The 12360-nt window shown below is 48.9% G+C and overlaps 4 non-coding genes across 4 annotated transcripts; all 4 read right to left on the reverse strand.

Annotated features, from left to right (window-relative positions):
* Positions 1-2087: 2087 nt before the first annotated feature.
* On the reverse strand, positions 2088-2160 carry TRNAK-CUU (transfer RNA lysine (anticodon CUU)). Its single transcript has one exon. It is a non-coding gene; the product is annotated as a tRNA-Lys (tRNA).
* Positions 2161-5836: 3676 nt separating this feature from the next.
* TRNAK-CUU (transfer RNA lysine (anticodon CUU)) lies at positions 5837-5909 on the reverse strand. The gene has a single exon. It is a non-coding gene; the product is annotated as a tRNA-Lys (tRNA).
* A 1133-nt stretch (positions 5910-7042) lies between these two features.
* TRNAK-CUU (transfer RNA lysine (anticodon CUU)) lies at positions 7043-7115 on the reverse strand. The gene has a single exon. It is a non-coding gene; the product is annotated as a tRNA-Lys (tRNA).
* Positions 7116-8253: 1138 nt separating this feature from the next.
* TRNAK-CUU (transfer RNA lysine (anticodon CUU)) lies at positions 8254-8326 on the reverse strand. Its single transcript has one exon. It is a non-coding gene; the product is annotated as a tRNA-Lys (tRNA).
* Between the last annotated feature and the right edge of the window lie 4034 nt (positions 8327-12360).

Here is a 12360-nt window from a genome sequence, read left to right on the forward strand (position 1 = left end):
ACAGACTCTGGGTCGGGGGATACAACTGGGGACAATGACCAGTACCTCGTAAAGGTGGCCTTACCTGCTCTTCTGGACGGTGGCCTTGCGTGGGGATAGGAAGATTGCAAGCCTTAAATTAGGTACCATCCCGGCATTTGTCTGGAGGAGAGTGGGAAACCACGGAAAACCACTTACAGGATGGGTGAAGTGATAATTGAACCCACCCAAACTCAATTGACTTCCCGAGGCTGAGTGGACCCCGTTCCAACCCTCGTACCACTTTTCAAATTTCGAGGCAGAGCCGAGAATCGAACCCGGGCCTCCGGGGATTGCAGCTAATCACACTAACCACTACACCACAGAGGCGTACTTTAATAAATTCTCCGGTTAATTACACCACAACTGAATGTTGTGTGCATCTCTTTCCGTCAATAATGGCAAGCTCAAATGCCACCAGAACGCACGAAGTGTAACACAGCACATCGCTATGGTTTAACTCTGCAGTCTGGAGGCGGGTGTGTTCAAACCCCACCGTAGGCCGTGAAGAGAATGGTTTTGCGCCGTTTCGCATTCTCACATCCAGGCAAATACCACGCTCGATAACTTCTTCGTCCTTCGTTGCACCACAAATCACCACACATCTCCTGACCTGAGAGATGGCGTCACGTTGTAGGAGCCTAAGAGGCCCGACCAACACGGTAAATAGACTAAGAAAGAGAGAAATATCCTTAAAACAACAATGACTACCTCTTCCATTTTTCCGCCGTCACAATATGGTACCCAATGAAACTGAGTCAGGTGGTGAAGGCACCATGTTTGAAGCCGGTGGTACAGACTTCACTTCAGGATCATGTTTGAACAACGTGTTATTTAATATTTACCAATGACGTAAAACGGACGCCCAGCGTGGGGCTCGAACCCACGACCCTGAGATTAAGAGTCTCTTGCCCTACCGACGGGGCCAGCCGGGCACGATATGCAGCGTTTTATCAGTAAGATTCAAAGCTGTCTTTCTATTATTAGGAATGATCCTTTGCATCTTTAATGGGAGGCGATTTCATCATTCTGAGCGTACTCGCCCTGGGAGATCCTTACAGAATATTGTGCTATTCCTTTTTCATCTTCTGCTTCGTCTTAATTATCTGTTTAGCCTCCAGGGTCGGTTTTTCCCTCGGACTCAGCGAGGGATCCCGCCTCTACCGCCTCAAGTTCAGTGTCCTGGAGCTACAGTCTCTGGGTCGGGGGATACAGCTGGGGAGGATGACCAGTACCTCGTCCAGGTGGCCTTACCTGCTATGCTGAACGGTGGCCTGGCGGGGGGGTGGGAAGATTGCAACCTTAAGTTAGGTACCATTCCGGCATTTGCCTGGAGGAGAGTGGGAAACCACGGAAAACCACTTCGAGGATGGATGAAGTGAGAATTGAACCCACCTAAACTCAATTGACTTCCCGAGGCTGAGTGGACCCCGTTCCAGTCCTCGTACCACTTTTCAAATTTCGAGGAAGAGCCGAGAATCGAACCCGGGTTTCCGGGGATTGCAGCTAATCACACTAACAACTTCACCACAGAGGCGTACTTTAATAAATTCTCCGGTTAATTACACTACAAATGAATGTTGTGTGCATTTCTTTCCGTCAATTATGGCAACCTCGAATGCCACCAGAACGCACGAAGAGTAACACAGCACATCGCTATGGTTTAACTCTGCATTCTGGAGGCGGGTGTGTTCAAACCCCGCCGTAGGCTGTGAAGAGAATGGTTTTGCGTCCTTTCGCATTCTCACATCCAGGCAAATACCACGCTCGATAACTTCTTCGTCCTTCGTTGCACCACAAATCACCACACATCTCCTGACCTGAGAGATGGCGTCACGTTGTAGGAGTCTAAGAGGCCCGACCAACACGGTAAATAGACTAAGAAAGAGAGAAATATCCTTAAAACAACTATGACTACTTCTTCCATTCTTCCGCCGTCACAATATGGTACCCAATAAAACTGAGTCAGGTGGTGAAGGCACCATATTTGAAGCAGGGGGTACAGACTTCACTTCAGGATCATGTTTGAACAACGTGTTATTTAATATTTACCAATGACGTAAAACAGACGCCCAACGTGGGGCTCGAACCCACGACCCTGAGATTAAGAGTCTCATGCTCTACCGACTGAGCTAGCCGGGCACGACATGCACTGTTTTATCAGTAAGATTCAAAGCTGTCTTTCTATTATTAGGCATGTTCCTCTGCCACTTGAATGGGAGGCGATTTCATCATTCTGAGCGTGCTCGCCCTGGGAGATCCTTACAGAATATTATGCTATTCCTTCTTCTTCTTCTTCTCCTTCTTCGTTTTAATTACCTGTTTAGCCTCCAGGGTCGGTATTCCCTCGGACTCAGCCAGGGATCCCGCCTCTACCGCCTCAAGTGCAGTGTCCTGGAGCTACAGACTCTGGGACGTGAGATACAAGTGGGGAAGGTGACCAGTACCTCGTCCAGGTGGCCTTACCTTCTATGCTGAACGGTGGCCTTGCGGGGGGATGGGAAAATTGCAAGGATTAGGCAAGGAAGAGGGAAGGAAGCGGCCGTGGCCGTAAATGAGGTACCATCCCGGCCTCTGCCTGGAAGAGAAGTGGGATACCACGGAAAATCACTTCCAGGATGGATGGGGTAAGAATCGATCCCACCTAAACTCAATTGACTTCCCGAGGCTGAGTGGACCCCGTTCCAGCCCTCGTACCACTTTTCAAATTTCGAGGCAGAGCCGAGAATCGAAGCCGGGCCTCCGGAGATTGAAGCCAATCACACTAACCACTACACCACAGAGGCGTACTTTAATAAATTCTCCGGTTAATTACACCACAACTGAATGTTGTGTGCATCTCTTTCCGTCAATTATGGCAAGCTCGAATGCCACCAGAACGCACGAAGAGTAACACAGCACATTGGTATGGTTTAACTCTGCATTCTGGAGGCGGGTGTGATCAAACCCCACCGTAGGCTGTGAAGAGAATGGTTTTGCGTCGTTTCGCATTCTCACATCCAGGCAAATACCACGCTCGATAACTTCTTCGTCCTTCGTTGCACCACAAATCACCACACATCACCTGACCTGAGAGATGGCGTCACGTTGTAGGAGTATAAGAGGCCCGACCAACACAGTATATAGACTAAGAAAGAGAGAAATATCCTTAAAATAACAATGACTACCTCTTCCATTCTTCCGGTGTCACAATATGGTACCCAATAAAGGTGAGTCAGGTAGTGAAGGCACCATATTTGAAGCCGGTGGTACAGACTTCACTTCAGGATCATGTTTGAACAACGTGTTATTTAATATTTACCAATGACGTAAAACAGACGCCCAACGTGGGGCTCGAACCCACGACCCTGAGATTAAGAGCGTCATGCTCTACCGACTGAGCTAGCCGGGCACGATATGGGGTGTTTTATTAGTAAGATTCAAAGCTGTCTTTCTATTATTAGGCATGTTCCTTTGCCACTAGAATGGGAGGCGATTTCATCATTCTGAGCGTGCTCGCCCTGGGATATCCTCACAGAATTTTGTGCTATTCCTTCTCCTTCTTCTTCTCCTTCTTCGTCTTATTTATCTGCTTAGCCTCCAGGGTCGGTTCTTCTGTCGGACTCAGCGAGGGACCCCACCTCTACCGCCTCAAGTGTAGTGTCCTGGAACTACAGACTCTGGGTCGGGGGATACAACTGGGGAGGATGACCAGTACCTCGTAAAGGTGGCCTTACCTGCTTTCCTGGACGGTGGCCTTGCGTGGGGATAGGAAGATTTCAAGGCTTAAATTAGGTACCATCCCGGCATTTGTCTGGAGGAGAGTGGGAAACCACGGAAAACCACTTCCAGGACGGATGAAGTGAGAATTGAACCCACCTAAACTCAATTGACTTTCCGAGGCTGAGTGGACCCCGTTCCAGCCCTCGTACCACTTTTCCAATTTCGAGGCAGAGCCGGGAATCAAACCCGGGCCTCCAGGGATTGCAGCTAATCACACTAAATACTGCATCACAGAGGCGTACGTTAATAAATTCTCCGGTTAATTACACCACAACTGAATGTTGTGTGCATCTCTTTCCGTCAATTATGCCAAGCTCGTATGCCACCAGAACGCACGAAGAGTAACACAGCACATCGCTATGGTTTAACTCTGCATTCTGGAGGCGGCTGTGTTCAAACCCCGCTGTAGGCCGTGAAGAGAATGGTTTTGCGTCGTTTCGCATTCTCATATCCAGGCAAATACCACGCTCGATAACTTCTTCGTCCTTCGTTGCACCACAAATCACCACACATCTCCTGACCTGAGAGATGGCGTCACGTTGTAGGAGCCTAAGAGGCCCGACCAACACGGTAAATAGACTAAGAAAGAGAGAAATATCCTTAAAACAACAATGACTACCTCTTCCATTTTTCCGCCGTCACAATATGGTACCCAATGAAACTGAGTCAGGTGGTGAAGGCACCATATTTGAAGCCGGTGGTACAGACTTCACTTCAGGATCATGTTTGAACAATGTGTTATTTAATATTTACCAATGACATAAAACAGACGCCCAGCGTGGGGCTCGAACCCACGACCCTGAGATTAAGAGCCTCATGCCCTACCGACGGGGCTAGCCGGGCACGATATGCGTTGTTTTATCAGTATGATTCAAAGCTGTCTTTCTATTATTAGGCATGTTCCTTTGCCACTTGAATGGGAGCAGATTTCATCATTCTGAGCGTGCTCGCGCTGGGAGATCCTTACAGAATATTGTGCTATTCCTTCTTCTTCTTCTTCTTCTTCTTCTTCTTCTTCTTCTTCTTTTCTTCTTCTTCTTCTTCTTCGTCTTAATTGTCTGTTTAGCCTCCAGGGTCGGTTTTTCCCTCAGACACACCGAAGGATCACGCCTCTACCGCCTCAAGTGCAGTGTCCTGGAGCTACAGTCACTGGGTCGGGGGATACAACTGGGGAGGATGACCAGTACCTCGTTCAGGGGGCCTTACCTGCTATGCTGAACGGTGGCCTTGCGGGGGGATGGGAAAATTGCAAGGATTAGACAAGGAAGAGGGAAGGAAGCGGCCGTGGCCGCAAATGAGGTACCATCCCGGCATTTGCCTGGAGGAGAGTGGGAAACCACGGAAAACCACTTCCAGGATGGATGAAGTGAGAATTGAACCCACCCAAACTCAATTGACTTCCCGAGGCTGAGTGGACCCCGTTCCAACCCTCGTACCACTTTTCAAATTTCGAGGCAGAGCCGAGAATCGAACCCGGGCCTCCGGGGATTGCAGCTAATCACACTAACCACTACACCACAGAGGCGTACTTTAATAAATTCTCCGGTTAATTACACCACAACTGAATGTTGTGTGCATCTCTTTCCGTCAATTATGGCAAGCTCGAATGCCACCAGAACGCACGAAGAGTAACACAGCACATCGCTATGGTTTAACTCTGCATTCTGGAGGCGGGTGTGTTCAAACCCCACCGTAGGCCGTGAAGAGAATGGTTTTGCGCCGTTTCGCATTCTCACATCCAGGCAAATACCACGCTCGATAACTTCTTCGTCCTTCGTTGCACCACAAATCACCACACATCTCCTGACCTGAGAGATGGCGTCACATTGTAGGAGCCTAAGAGCCCCGACCAACACGGTAAATAGACTAAGAAAGAGAGAAATATCCTTAAAACAACAATGACTACCTCTTCCATTTTTCCGCCGTCACAATATGGTACCCAATGAAACTGGGTCAGGTGGTGAAGGCACCATATTTGAAGCCGGTGGTACAGATTTCACTTCAGGATCATGTTTGAACAACGTGTTATTTAATATTTACAATGACGTAAAACAGACGCCCAGCGTGGGGCTCGAACCCACGACCCTGAGATTAAGAGTCTCATGCCCTACCGACGGGGCTAGCCGGGCACGATATGCAGCGTTTTATCAGTAAGATTCAAAGCTGTCTTTCTATTATTAGGAATGTTCCTTTGCATCTTTAATGGGAGGCGATTTCATCATTCTGAGCGTACTCGCCCTGGGAGATCCTTACAGAATATTGTGCTATTCCTTTTTCATCTTCTGCTTCGTCTTAATTATCTGTTTATCCTCCAGGGTCGGTTTTTCCCTCGGACTCAGCGAGGGATCCCGCCTCTACCGCCTCAAGTGCAGTGTCCTGGAGCTACAGTCTCTGGGTCGGGGGATACAGCTGGGGAGGATGACAGTACCTCGTCCAGGTGGCCTTACCTGCTATGCTGAACGGTGGCCTGGCGGGGGGGTGGGAAGATTGCAACCTTAAGTTAGGTACCATTCCGGCATTTGCCTGGAGGAGAGTGGGAAACCACGGAAAACCACTTCCAGGATGGATGAAGTGAGAATTGAACCCACCCAAACTCAATTGACTTCCCGAGGCTGAGTGGACCCCGTTCCAGTCCTCGTACCACTTTTCAAATTTCGAGGAAGAGCCGAGAATCGAACCCGGGTTTCCGGGGATTGCAGCTAATCACACTAACAACTTCACCACAGAGGCGTACTTTAATAAATTCTCCGGTTAATTACACTACAACTGAATGTTGTGTGCATTACTTTCCGTCAATTATGGCAACCTCGAATGCCACCAGAACGCACGAAGAGTAACACAGCACATCGCTATGGTTTAACTCTGCATTCTGGAGGCGGGTGTGTTCAAACCCCGCCGTAGGCTGTGAAGAGAATGATTTTGCGTCCTTTCGCATTCTCACATCCAGGCAAATACCACGCTCGATAACTTCTTCGTCCTTCGTTGCACCACAAATCACCACACATCTCCTGACCTGAGAGATGGCGTCACATTGTAGGAGTCTAAGAGGCCGGACCAACACGGTAAATAGACTAAGAAAGAGAGAAATATCCTTAAAACAACAATGACTACCTCTTCCATTCTTCCGCCGTCACAATATGGTACCCAATAAAACTGAGTCAGGTGGTGAAGGCACCATATTTGAAGCCGGTGGTACAGACTTCACTTCAGGATCATGTTTGAACAACGTGTTATTTAATATTTACCAATGACGTAAAACAGACGCCCAACGTGGGGCTCGAACCCACGACCCTGAGATTAAGAGTCTCATGCTCTACCGACTGCGCTAGCCGGGCACGACAGGCACTGTTCTATCAGTAAGATTCAAAGCTGTCTTTCAATTATTAGGCATCTTCCTCTGCCACTTGAATGGGAGGCGATTTCATCATACCGAGCGTGCTCGCCCTGGGAGATCCTTACAGAATATTGTGCTATTCCTTCTTCTTCTTCTTCTCCTTCTTCGTTTTAATTACCTGTTTAGCCTCCAGGGTCGGTTTTTCCCTCGGACTCAGCGAGGGACCCCACCTCTACCGCCTCAAGTGCAGTGTCCTGGAGCTACAGACTCTGGGTCGGGGGATACAACTGGGGAGGATGACCATTACCTTGTCCACGTGCCCTTACCTGCTATGCTGAACGGTGGCCTTGCGTGGGGATGGGAAGATTGCAACCTTAAGTTAGGTACCATCCCGCCATTTGCCTGGAGGAGAGTGGGAAACCACGGAAAACCACTTCCAGGATGAATGAAGTGAGAATTGAACCCACCCAAACTCAATTGACTTCCCGAGGCTGAGTGGACCCCGTTCCAGCCCCCGTACCACTTTTCCAATTTCGAGGCAGAGCCGGGAATCAAACCCGGGCCTCCAGGGATTGCAGCTAATCACACTAAATACTGCACCACAGAGGCGTACGTTAATAAATTCTCCGGTTAATTACACCACAACTGAATGTTGTGTGCATCTCTTTCCGTCAATTATGGCAAGCTCGAATGCCACCAGAACGCACGAAGAGTAACACAGCACATCGCTATGGTTTAACTCTGCATTCTGGAGGCGGGTGTGATCAAACCCCACCGTAGGCCGTGAAGAGAATGGTTTTGCGTCGTTTCGCATTCTCACATCCAGGCAAATACCACGCTCGATAACTTCTTCGTCCTTCGTTGCACCACAAATCACCACACATCTCCTGACCTGAGAGATGGCGTCATGTTGTAGGAGCTTAAGAAGCCGGACCAACACGGTAAATAGACTAAGAAAGAGAGAAATATCCTTAAAACAACAATGACTACCTCTTCCATTCTTCCGCCGTCACAATATGGTTCAATAAAACTGACACTGGTGGTGAAGACACCATACTTGAAGCCGGTGGTACAGACTTCACTTCAGGATCATGTTTGAACAACGTGTTATTTAATATTTACCAATGACGTAAAACAGACGCCCAACGTGGGGCTCGAACCCACGACCCTGAGATTAAGAGTCTCATGCTCTACCGACTGAGCTAGCCGGGCACGATATGGGGTGTTTTATCAGTAAGATTCAAAGCTGTCTTTCTATTATTAGGCATCTTCCTCTGCCACTTGAATGGGAGGCGATTTCATCATACCGAGCGTGCTCGCCCTGGGAGATCCTTACAGAATATTGTGCTATTCCTTCTTCTTCTTCTTCTTCTCCTTCTTCATTTTAATTACCTGTTTAGCCTCCAGGGTCGGTTTTTCCCTCGGACTCAGCGAGGGACCCCACCTCTACCGCCTCAAGTGCAGTGTCCTGGAGCTACAGACTCTGGGTCGGGGGATACAACTGGGGAGGATGACCAGTTCCTTGTCCACGTGCCCTTACCTGCTATGCTGAACGGTGGCCTTGCGTGGGGATGGGAAGATTGCAACCTTAAGTTAGGTACCATCCCGGCATTTGCCTGGAGGAGAGTGGGAAACCACGGAAAACCACTTCCAGGATGGATGAAGTGAGAATTGAACCCACCCAAACTCAATTGACTTCCCGAGGCTGAGTGGACCCCGTTCCAGCCCCCGTACCACTTTTCCAATTTCGAGGCAGAGCCGGGAATCAAACCCGGGCCTCCAGGGATTGCAGCTAATCACACTAAATACTGCACCACAGAGGCGTACGTTAATAAATTCTCCGGTTAATTACACCACAACTGAATGTTGTGTGCATCTCTTTCCGTCAATTATGGCAAGCTCGAATGCCACCAGAACGCACGAAGAGTAACACAGCACATCGCTATGGTTTAACTCTGCATTCTGGAGGCGGGTGTGATCAAACCCCACCGTAGGCCGTGAAGAGAATGGTTTTGCGTCGTTTCGCATTCTCACATCCAGGCAAATACCACGCTCGATAACTTCTTCGTCCTTCGTTGCACCACAAATCACCACACATCTCCTGACCTGAGAGATGGCGTCATGTTGTAGGAGTTTAAGAAGCCGGACCAACACGGTAAATAGACTAAGAAAGAGAGAAATATCCTTAAAACAACAATGACTACCTCTTCCATTCTTCCGCCGTCACAATATGGTACCCAATAAAACTGACACTGGTGGTGAAGACACCATACTTGAAGCCGGTGGTACAGACTTCACTTCAGGATCATGTTTGAACAACGTGTTATTTAATAATTACCAATGACGTAAAACAGACGCCCAACGTGGGGCTCGAACCCACGACCCTGAGATTAAGAGCGTCATGCTCTACCGACTGAGCTAGCCGGGCACGATATGGGGTGTTTTATTAGTAAGATTCAAAGCTGTCTTTCTATTATTCGGCATGTTCCTTTGCCACTTGAATGGGAGGCAATTTCATCATTCTGCGCGTGCTCGCCCTGGGAGATCCTTACTGAATATTGTGCTATTCCTTCTTCTTCTGCTTCCTCTTCTTCGTCTTAATTATCTGTTTAGCCTCCAGGGTCGGTTATTCCCTCGGACTCAGCGAAGGATCCCGCCTCTACCGCCTCAAGTGCAGTGTCCTGGAGCTATAGACTCTGGGTCGGGGGATACAACTGGGGAGGATGACCAGTACCTCGTCCAGGTGGCCTTACCTGCTATGCTGAACGGTGGCCTTGCGAAGGGATGGGAAGATTGCAAGCCTCAAATTAGGTACCATCCCGGCATTTGTCTGGAGGAGAGTGGGAAACCACGGAAAACCACTTCCAGGACGGATGAAGTGAGAATTGAACCCACCTAAACTCAATTGACTTTCCGAGGCTGAGTGGACCCCGTTCCAGCCCTCGTACCACTTTTCCAATTTCGAGGCAGAGCCGGGAATCAAACCCGGGCCTCCAGGGATTGCAGCTAATCACACTAAATACTGCACCACAGAGGCGTACGTTAATAAATTCTCCGGTTAATTACACCACAACTGAATGTTGTGTGCATCTCTTTCCGTCAATTATGCCAAGCTCGTATGCCACCAGAACGCACGAAGAGTAACACAGCACATCGCTATGGTTTAACTCAGCATTCTGGAGGCGGCTGTGTTCAAACCCCGCCGTAGGCCGTGAAGAGAATGGTTTTGCGTCGTTTCGCATTCTCATATCCAGGCAAATACCACGCTCGATAACTTCTTCGTCCTTCGTTGCACCACAAATCACCACACATCTCCTGACCTGAGAGATGGCGTCACGTTGTAGGAGTCTAAGAGGCCCGACCAACACGGTAAATAGACTAAGAAAGAGAGAAATATCCTTAAAACAACAATGACTACCTCTTCCATTTTTCCGCCGTCACAATATGGTACCCAATGAAACTGAGTCAGGTGGTGAAGGCACCATATTTGAAGCCGGTGGTACAGACTTCACTTCAGGATCATGTTTGAACAACGTGTTATTTAATATTTACCAATGACGTAAAACAGACGCCCAGCGTGGGGCTCGAACCCACGACCCTGAGATTAAGAGTCTCTTGCCCTACCGACGGGGCTAGCCGGGCACGATATGCGTTGTTTTATCAGTATGATTCAAAGCTGTCTTTCTATTATTAGGCATGTTCCTTTGCCACTTGAATGGGAGCAGATTTCATCATTCTGAGCGTGCTCGCGCTGGGAGATCCTTACAGAATATTGTGCTATTCCTTCTTCTTCTTCTTCTTCTTCTTCTTCTTCTTTTCTTCTTCTTCTTCTTCTTCTTCGTCTTAATTGTCTGTTTAGCCTCCAGGGTCGGTTTTTCCCTCGGACACACCGAAGGATCACGCCTCTACCGCCTCAAGTGCAGTGTCCTGGAGCTACAGTCTCTGGGTCGGGGGATACAACTGGGGAGGATGACCAGTACCTCGTTCAGGGGGCCTTACCTGCTATGCTGAACGGTGGCCTTGCGGGGGGATGGGAAAATTGCAAGGATTAGACAAGGAAGAGGGAAGGAAGCGGCCGTGGCCGTAAATGAGGTACCATCCCGGCATTTGCCTGGAGGAGAGTGGGAAACCACGGAAAACCACTTCCAGGATGGATGAAGTGAGAATTGAACCCACCCAAACTCAATTGACTTCCCGAGGCTGAGTGGACCCCGTTCCAACCCTCGTACCACTTTCCAAATTTCGAGGCAGAGCCGAGAATCGAACCCGGGCCTCCGGGGATTGCAGCTAATCACACTAACCACTACACCACAGAGGCGTACTTTAATAAATTCTCCGGTTAATTAACCACAACTGAATGTTGTGTGCATCTCTTTCCGTCAATTATGGCAAGCTCGAATGCCACCAGAACGCACGAAGAGTAACACAGCACATCGCTATGGTTTAACTCTGCATTCTGGAGGCGGGTGTGTTCAATCCCCACCGTAGGCCGTGAAGAGAATGGTTTTGCGCCGTTTCGCATTCTCACATCCAGGCAAATACCACGCTCGATAACTTCTTCGTCCTTCGTTGCACCACAAATCACCACACATCTCCTGACCTGAGGGATGGCGTCACATTGTAGGAGCCTAAGAGCCCCGACCAACACGGTAAATAGACTAAGAAAGAGAGAAATATCCTAAAAACAACAATGACTACCTCTTCCATTTTTCCGCCATCACAATATGGTACCCAATGAAACTGAGTCAGGTGGTGAAGGCACCATATTTGAAGCCGGTGGTACAGACTTCACTTCAGGATCATGTTTGAACAACGTGTTATTTAATATTTACAATGACGTAAAACAGACGCCCAGCGTGGGGCTCGAACCCACGACCCTGAGATTAAGAGTCTCATGCCCTACCGACGGCGCTAGCCGGGCACGATATGCAGCGTGTTATCAGTAAGATACAAAGCTGTCTTTCTATTATTAGGAATGTTCCTTTGCATCTTTAATGGGAGGCGATTTCATCATTCTGAGCGTACTCGCCCTGGGAGATCCTTACAGAATATTGTGCTATTCCTTTTTCATCTTCTGCTTCGTCTTAATTATCTGTTTAGCCTCCAGGGTCGGTTTTTCCCTCGGACTCAGCGAGGGATCCCGCCTCTACCGCCTCAGGTGCAGTGTCCTGGAGCTACAGTCTCTGGGTCGGGGGATACAGCTGGGGAGGATGACAGTACCTCGTCCAGGTGGCCTTACCTGCTAT

This window comes from Anabrus simplex, chromosome 3 (assembly GCF_040414725.1).
Source record: "Anabrus simplex isolate iqAnaSimp1 chromosome 3, ASM4041472v1, whole genome shotgun sequence".
Lineage (NCBI taxonomy): Eukaryota > Metazoa > Arthropoda > Insecta > Orthoptera > Tettigoniidae > Anabrus > Anabrus simplex.